Genomic DNA, 10,050 nt, shown 5'->3' on the forward strand with positions numbered 1-10,050 from the left:
TTTGTTTGTGCCTGGTTTGCGTTTCCCTTTGTTAACTCTAGGTTTAAGTTACAGGGAGAGGTGAGAATGGTTTTGTAATTGTGCCCCACACATGCTTATGCATCTCCACACACACACACACACACACACACGCACACACACACACACACACACACACACACACACCGACTCCTTTTAAAGCTTATAAGTCTCTGAAATGTTTCTAATTTATAAGAAAACACTATTTATAAGCTTGGAAAAAAGCACAACTAGACTTACAGCAGGGTTTCCGGGATGGTAGTTGATGGAATTAGTAGGTAATTAAGAGATTTTACCTCTCTTTCCCCTGTTTTTTCCTTTTTTTCCTAGTACATAGCTGGAATTAAGGCAAATGTAATAGGAAGGATTACTGCTAGTGTCATGTATAACTTTCAATTGTTCATTAGTTTCACTTACAATACAAGCTGTGGAATCTAAGACTCAAGTTAAGTACACAAAACACCCAACTATTCTGCGACACTCAATAGAATATTGAAAGGACGTTTTAAGCATTTGCTTGTATATGGAGTATAATGTTTCTCCACGTAAATCAATATGCGGTTTCATGTAAGTCTATTCAATTTGGTAAACATGACACCTTTATGAATACAGCATCTCCAAAAAATCTCAACTGCCTAAGAGTTGTGACCTTTAGCTGAACTGTTTAAGAAGGTATGTGAGTTAAATAATCTCAGGCGAAAGTGAGTGTAAAGTGGGTAGAGGCCAAAATCCTGGGTGGATTCCTGGGATGGAATGCATCAGGCAGGTGTGCTGGGTCAGAGGCTGTGAAGGATTTTATGAAGCAATCGTCTAGTCTGCATCTATATTTCATCTGTGAAGTCGTTCATGCAGGAGGATTGGTTTACACATGGGAGTAAAGAAAAATTCATGTAGGATTCCTAATCCCTGTGATTAACAGCAATTTATTCTATATATCACAGCTAGACTAGGACAGAAAGGTACCCTAGGGAGAATCAAGTGATATACTTTGGAAAGGAATAATTTTTCCTCGTATTTCTTTGCAGTGTGTTTCGTGGCTAGTCTTAGCTTCTGATTAAATTGTTCTTAATTGTTCTTAATTAATTTACTTAACATTCAGTAAATGCTCAATTATTTCAACAGTCTTTGTCAGCCTTCAATTCATTTTTCATGAATAAATCCAACAGTTGCAAAACTCTGGCATGGAAAACATTCTGAGTGTCAATCCGAGCTAGGAAAAAAAGAAATAGAGCAAATGCAAGCAAAAGGAAGAAATAGCTAAAATCCACAAAAAGAGGGCATTCTCAAGCCAAGCATCCAAAGTGAATTATCCAGAATGCAGTTAGGACCTTGTTTTCTTTTTCAGGACATCCCTATCCCACAACCACAGCAATATCTGTAATCTCAAGGTCCACAGCTCTGACCGCAAAAAGACATACAGTGGAGCCGTCCAAAATGAACACATTTTCAAAGCATCCCAAGGAGAAATATATTCTCTGAAAACAAATGTTTGGGAAAATAACCTTTTCTTTTTTCTTTTTTTTTTGTTCTATGTATTTTCCCTGACTTTATTGTCCCTCCAGCTCTTCTCTCTGTTAGTTCATGAGCTGGGTCTCGGCAGGCTCACGTGGGGCGGGTGACACTCTGATGTCCACATGATGGGAAGCTGAGAGCGAGTTGCATGTGAAGGGAAGTGACTCAGCCCAGTCCCAGGATTCCTGGCTACAGACACGAAAGCGTGATGTCATGCTCTTACATCTCTGAGGGTTACGAAGCATTGGCTTGTGTTTGGGAAAAGAACAGAGGTGTGGGCTGGGCCTGCTTTTTTAACCTCCACTTGCACTGCACGTTAGTTACTCAGGGCCCAGTCCCATCAAAGCCACAGGGAAGCTGACCGACGTGGTATCATAGTTTCTGTTTCATAAGCCATGTCTAAGTGCGTAATTGCCTCATAAAAGAGTCTGATGATGAATATGAATTCAAACAGAGAAGAAATATATATGTGCGTCATAAAAGGACATTCTAACCAAAAGTATTTGAGAGCTATGAGATGTAAGGCTATTCACTATGCAAGTCTATGCATATATGTATATATACACACACTATATGTACTTTATTAAATCTGTGGAGACTTGCTCACCTGTTCCATCTTCCAAAATCAAGGATATTAATTAGGACTTTGTTGTCCTTTTCTGCAATAACAGCTTCTACTCATCTGGGAAGGTTTTACACTAGATATTGGAACATTGCTGTGAGGACTGGATTGCACTCAGCCACAAGAACATTAGCAATATCAAGTACTGATGCTGAGTGATTGGATCATGAACACCACTCCAACTCATACCAAAGGCATTCAATGGTGCTTGATATTAAATAACGAATCATTAAATCTTTTCAGAAGTAATTTCAGGCACAAGAAACTGCTGGTAAAAAATGGCACATGAGTATTTCTGGTACATTCATTAAGAATATAAAATAAGCATGAATATGGATGATTATGCAAACTGAAAATTCATTTCCTCCACTACTATCCTGGGTTAGGCTATTCAAATACCTGTGATGAAAAATGGTATAACAAAATAGCAACAGGTAACACCCAGTCCTATACATTTAACCCCTTAGGCTTATTATATACTAATACCCATTATTCACTAACTAGTGCAAACTGGCTTTGCCATTCTCAGATTATAGAAGTGTGTAATAAACCTTTGGGTCCACTGGTGAGCCCTGGCCATTTGAGGAGTTAAACCTCAAGCAAATTCTGTGTATAAAGAAAAGCAAAATCTAGAACGTTACCCTGATATATTATTAACTAGCAATGTTAAACCATCAAACACCATATCTCTGTCCTGGCAGTTTATCTCTATCCAGAAGGACAAACTGTCTCCTGTTTCCATTACTTCAATTGTTCTTCAAGGCTCAATCCTTGGATATATTCTTTTTATTATTTACATGCTCCCAGATATTCTGTTGTCATGGCCTTAGTTTTCATTGCTAAGCTGATGACAGTCAGATTTATGTTAGCCAATCTGTACTACTGCTGTGAAGCCACCTTCAGTTTGAGAAAGGTACTATACATATTAAACTGAGTATTATTATTACTAAATGATACATAGTGCTAATTAGGATATGGAGCTGGCTACAGTGGAATCAAGAGGTGCTTTGGTAGCAGGCTAACAGCTCAACACCACACAACAGAAAAGGTTAAATTCTGCCCTTCTGTCACTCCAGCATCAATTAATTGATGCCACATCAGCTAACTAAGCTTGCTCTAACATTTAGTAACTAGGACCGTGGAGCTACTTGTGGAGAGAGTGCTAGCTAAGCCAGCAGCCCAGCACACCATTATCCAGCTTTTTTTCCCTTTTATATTTATGTTAATATTATACATGAAGCTAAGCTGATTGAGGAACTGTGCTATAGGAACAATTTTTTCTCAGTGGGCAAAATACGTGGAAATTGCCATGTGGTACCACGTTTGACACAAATACCAATCCGTTGAATCATTATAAGTGATCCATGATATGTTAACCATTTAAAAGGGTCATTTCTAAGTCCACTGGGTATTTAAAAGCTTTGTCAGAGTCACATAACAATGTCATGTTAACTATGCACTGAAACAAGAGCACTGGTGAAAGATTGACAACCCCAGAATAAGGAAGGTAGAAGATATGTTTTGCTACAGATAATATATTTATCTTCTGAAATATTCTCATTTAAGAAACACAAATACTTCCACAGATGCTCGTTTGGTTCCTATGTGAAAATAGTGTTGAAATGTGTTGGTGCAGAGCTACTCTAGCCATGAGAAGACTATACAGTGCCTTTGTGTTTGTTATTCATAAGTGAAAACACATAGATAACCATGCACATCCAATAAAACAGGTCTGGAGTTCAAAATATGTGCATATCCTCTAGTTACTCTTTCCAGTCTATATGCATTCAAGTTTCCATGTGTAAGAGCGCTTCTTTGAAGTGAAGTTTCAAAAGATTTTTAAGAGGACTTGAAATTTAGACATTAAAGTCCACCAGCACAACTGGAAAAGAATCTATTTCAAGGTCAAAACATGATTAAGTTATTCCCTTTTTTTCCTTTTTGCTTCCTTTCTTCTCTCTCTGTTGTGTAAGAATAGTGTTGCCAGGCACATGTCTTTTTTTTTTTAAGTCTTATGCAGCCAACTAACAACAGGCGGTCTGTGTTCTCATGTCCTCTCAGGAAGGCCACTGCTTTGCAGGAATGCATGACCTACAACACTGGAGTTCAGCTCCCCATCCTCACATTAGATAGACCTCGGCTGTTACCCCAGCGAGAGCCGGTCAGCGTTCAAGTAGTGACTCTGCACTCACTCGGTTACAAGTGAGCAAATATACATTTGTACAGTATGTTACACTTTGGGAGGAGTGTCATGTTTATATGTTAAACCTTAAAGAAGGAGTGTCATGTTTATATGTTAAACCTTAAAGGAGGACTGTCATGTTTAAATGTTAAACCTTAAAGGAGGACTGTCATGTTTATATGTTAAACCAATGTAGGATGCTCAAAAGTTTTCTATACAGAGCATGAGAAAGATTTTACCACAGAGCATGCAACACTTGTTTACCACAGGAATGGACTCTTAGTCAACTGATGATCAGGGCTATGCTAATCAAATATCAGAATAAGGGTCCTTATTCTAGATCTTCTTCAGCTCAGTGGTTCCCAACCCCATCCTCAGGGACCCCTAGACAGTCCACATTTTTGCTCCAACCCAACTTTGAAGGGAAAATGTGGAAAGCCAGGAGCCCTGAAGGCTGGGTTGGGAATCACAGACCTAATTCTTATTAATATGATCATTTTAACCAGGGACATGATCCAAGATCAATGTCTCTCTTATGTTTGGTTTAATTAATATAAACCCTGGTGCTGTGTAGTTAGTGCAGTTCATTCAGTACCGACCAATATACCAATACAGACATTTAAATGGACTAACTCTCTGGACACGTACCTTGCTTGGCTTCTTTGTGTGTTTCTAATGACATGTGCATGTGTTTTATCATGTGTTTATAATCTGAATCACTAATTATAGAACAGATAGTTTCAGTTTTTAAATGATGCTGGACCTCTGAATGGATAACGTTTGACTGCACACATAAATGATGTTATACATTAAGGCTCCAGGATTCTCTGTTTGTAAAAGCCGTAAATAAGGATGTGTTACAGGGATTTCACCCTGGTTTACAGTTATGCACAGTAATGCAGGAAGTCTCATGGCATATTGCTCTAATATCACAAGACAGATAAAACATAACACATTAAACCAACAAGCCCTGATAGAACTGAGAAAAGCATGACTCAGTAAGTTCGGTGGACATCATTACAGTCATATTACATCATAATATCTGTGCAACCAGTTATGATCTTTTATTCATATTCCATTTGTTTACATCATGTGATTCAATGTTTAATACCTTAGTGTGAACACTACGCAAACCAGAAATAAAAAGCAAAAATGTGTCATTCTCTTTTTGTTGGTTTGGGCCGATGGACCTGAACTAGAAGCATAAACACACCCTTAGATGCTTTAGGGCCGAGACACACTAAGATGAGGAAGAACTAACATTAACTAAGGTTGACTGATGATTGCCTTCCATATGTGACCATCACATCTCATCTCCTGGGAAAGTTGCACTTGAACATACCCCAAAACCTACAGTTGATGTCTAACATGCACATGTTTAAAGCACCCAAACAACACCCCATAGCAATAGCTACAGTAAAACTGTAAAGTACAAAGTAAAGCTTGGGACTGAGAAGGTAAAAAGAGCTACTTAAAACTTAATGTTTGTACATTAAACTGAAAAATAAAATATGTGGCTAGTTATAGAACAAAACTAAAAACATAAATGAAATGAGTGAATATCCCATGCTTTATATTACATTATTATAATATCAGTGTTCTCGAGTATCCCTGTTTATTTATAACAATATTCCATATTTTGTCATTGGGAACATAACACTGTTCATTTAAGAATTCATGTTTAAACAGCAAAATCTGTGAAAATACCCATTATCAGTGATAAAAAGTTGCTTTTTGCACTAGCAATGAAAAATAAGACTACTGATAAAAGACATAGGCTGATTAAACACACTCAATCAGCCAAAACTGCACTGATAAGTCAAAGAGAGCCAACTGCACAGAACACACTGTACAAACTATGCTCAAATGTCAGCTACTGATGCTCACCAATGGGCTGACAGTTGGCTTGGTGTGTCAGGGCCCTTACAAATATGGACCCAGATGGAATCAGCTAAAAAATAAGTGACTCTGCTCTCGAATGTCTGTTTGCATAGTTACATGCAAGATCAGTGGCTCTGACATTGCTTTTAAGTTGTGATGTCTGAGTGAATTGTTATGTATTCTTTCAAGACACCCTATCCCGTGTTCTGCCAGGATCCACTTTCATGTGGAACCACAAGGACCATCCCATTTTAGTACTGCCTGAATTACTTCCATGTGTGCTGTGCATCATGACAGCACAGTTTACCAAGAGTACTTCTTTGAAGTAAAGTTTCAATAGGTTTTTGGGAGGAGTTGAAACAGAAGAATGGCCTGATGTATAAGACTTTGCTTGGCTATTGCAACCCATTACCATCATTCAGCGTCATTTACAGAAAACCAGACGACCAACATTAACACAACAGCTGAAGACTTGAGCGTGATTGAAATGAAAGAACAGCCTCAGTCAATTCCCAGTGTTAATGGATGATGTGAGTTAAAGCAACAATGGAGGCAATCATTTTGCTGCACTGGATAATATTACATCATTGCAAAGTTCCTCATGAGAGCGGATGTATTGCTGTATTCAAAAACAACTGAATTCGCGGGAAATTAGTTTTTTTTTTTTGGGTGGCATTTCCAAAATAAGATGTTGCTTAGGGCACCCAAATATTCTGAAATGGGTCAACAGACCAGTATTAAGTAGTTCTTCATTTCTTTTATAGAAAGTAATATCAGTAGAGTGGAGGGGATCCATAAAGCGGGATGTTGCAAACATCCTTGAATGAGTCACATGCCTCCTCTATCTGGTCCTTGTACTGAAACACAGACACCAGACTTAGTTTCACTGCCCACAATTCCATCGTATCCCTGCTTTTTATTATGCCATAATAGCTCTGACCAAAGTGACTTACAGAGACCATTCACACAAACAGGCCCCATAGAGCAGTATGGGGTCAGATGCCTTGCTCAAGGGCACACTGAAAGCAGCAGGATGTTATCATCTGTGATCAAACTCAGTATCTTGGTCTGTAGCCAAATTTCTCTGGCCGCTGGGCTACCATCACCCCACTTGCACTGATTAAAGAGAGTTCTGACGATGGCAAGGACACAAGTGAAGGCATCACATTTCCCTGTGGCTTAGCACAAAAGGCCTCAGGACACTGGCTTCTTGCTGGTTTACTGTTGCTGACTGCAGTCACTCAAACTGCAACAGGCCTTCTATCTAGTGTGGATAAACCACAAGAGGAATAATGGAAGTGAAGCACAGTCAATCTACCCTTTTTTCTTTTTCTTTCAGGATAATCTGCAGAACATCTGATTATTATTTTTATGTGAGGTCAAGAGGATTCAGTGGTGAGGTGAAGTGTGAATATTGGAGGCTTTTGAGTTGCAGCTGCAGAACAGCTCACTAGATACAAAATGTTTCATGCTGTTGATGACATTGCCAAGCACACGGAAATGCCCAGAAGTTGTGCTCCAGGAGTAACACAAAGTTTTTACTGAGAGAATATACAAAAGAGAGAAGCACTGGACATTCCAGATTTTGTAAAGAGACCACCATATAATTAGTTGCTGCAAATTACAGTTAGCCAAATAATTTACCTTAATCTCTTATTGGCCAAGACCCACCAGCAGGTTCAGGTCTACATTCCTCACTCTGTTAACAATAACTAAGCTCGTTGTAGTGTTTTACATGTACAGTCCTGTGCGTGTCCACTCTTCATTTAATTCCCAGTCAAAATGACCATGCAAATTCATTTTCAGTGTAAGGGTAAAGCAGCAGAAAAGATATACTTAATAGAAAAGTGCAGAATTGAAATATAACACAATTTTTTCAGTGTTTAGTGTGTCCAACCTTCCTTTTTTTAGGAGGCTTGCTTATAGCCTATCAAGCAGATTTGTAGGGACATTTTGCCACACTTCCAAAGTTCAGTCTTGGAAGTTGGTGGCATTCTCTGTTTTTTAAGCAATCCAAGCAATCCCTTACACATTAAATGGTCCTGAGCTCTGAGTTTAACGAGTTGTCACTCTGTTGTTTTAAAGACACTAGAAGCTTTGTTGTTTTTTTTATTCCTAATAACTTCTTGACAGCTACACATTCTTTCATGCGCATAGTGTTGAGATCATCTCACAGTAGAACGGTGGATAAAAACATCTGTTTTTTAGATACGAAGCAAGAGTAGAGTTTGATCTTGATGAAAGCTTCAAGTATTGTTTATTTGCTGGGGACGGTTTTGGTGGTCTACTACATTTCCCTATTTTCTTGTCACTTGCCTCTTACATGCAAGTGAGGGACCCTGAATTAAATCAATCACTGTATCTCTGACTTCTGTACAGAACTGAATAATAAGTTATGGGATATAATAAGCTGATGTGTTTTTTTTTTCCTGCAGGTCCTGTAATTGTTTCCACAGGTGCCTAACTACATGCTACAGAGCAGTTAAAGAATCATCATAACCATGTTTGCTCAACTCCTGTGAGTTGTGTTAATCCCAATCTTTCAAAATTTCAAAATGCAGTTTGGTTGTTTTACATTAGAACTCAACCAGGAACTTTTTCACCTCGATGAAGAATCAGAGAATTTGACAAATAGTGAGATCAGTGGTAGGTGAGAGAGTCCGTGGTAAACTATGTTTGCAAGACTGGAAGAAACTTGACCCACCTACATAGTGTTACAGTGAATGTAAAACTTAAATAATATTCAGAATGATTTCTCTATTCGCTGCATCCCGTCTTCCACATAATGAAGATGTGGTCTGAGATAAAGACTCCCTGAAATTGAGAGCAGAATGTAGTCACCATGGTAACCTGTTCTTCCTCAATTAGCCTTTGGAGCAACCCTGGGCAGATCCACTCCAGTCGTATGCTTGTCCTTCACTCACTCTAAAGCGAAAGAAAGAAGACTTTACTTGAATGAAGTTGCTTGGCCTACTTAAGTGAATCTTCAGGGACAGAGTTGGACATGCACTGAAACTTTGCCAGAAAACCCAATTAGCCTCTCTGTGGACTTTTGAAACTGATCACGTGATCACAGAGCTCTTAGTAGCACTCAAAGGAGCAGGCTCTGCCACTCAGCTGCACAGGGCTGTCTCATTCTATACAGTTCTGCTGGTGAAAAATTGTAAATTTAGAAAAATGCCCCTGAGCAAAAGAGCAGGACAAATTCAGAATTGGGTGTTTTATAATACCCTGAAATAAGATGAAGCAGTTTAAATCTTATGCAGTATATAACACTGTCAAACACCACCATTTATTTATTTAATTTCAAATCAAAGTGGCTGTTAAACAGCTGATTAAAATGTATTTATTTTTCCGCATATAGATAAAAAACAACAGAAAACATTTAACAGAAAACTGTACAGAAGCTTCTACAACTGAAAATAATATTTTTTCAGCATTACGTGCGTCCACTCCTTGCCTTGCTGATTGCATTTTCCGATTCTCACAATCCAAGTAATAGATCCAAGTCAGGTGGACATTTCAGTGTTCAGAGAATACCAGCAGCTTCTTTATTTCATTTGCAAATGTTCTTCTTTATGGTTTATTTCCTTTTCTCGGTGAGGGCTTCTTGACAGCTACACATCCTTTTAAGCTCATAGTGTTGAGTTGTCTTCTCACAGTGGAAGGATGGACATGTCCCCTGTCCATTTTTTTTTTCAGATCTGAAGTAAAAGGGGGGCCGGATCTCTCAATGAAGAACGTTTTAAGTACTCTTTATCTGATGGCAACAGTTGTGGTGGTCTACCAGGTCTTTTGGGACTGTTAGACGTTCCATCTTTTAAAAAAGTGGAAT

The sequence above is a fragment of the Pygocentrus nattereri genome, chromosome 6 (genome assembly GCF_015220715.1).
Source record: "Pygocentrus nattereri isolate fPygNat1 chromosome 6, fPygNat1.pri, whole genome shotgun sequence".
In the NCBI taxonomy this organism is placed as follows: Eukaryota; Metazoa; Chordata; class Actinopteri; order Characiformes; family Serrasalmidae; genus Pygocentrus; species Pygocentrus nattereri.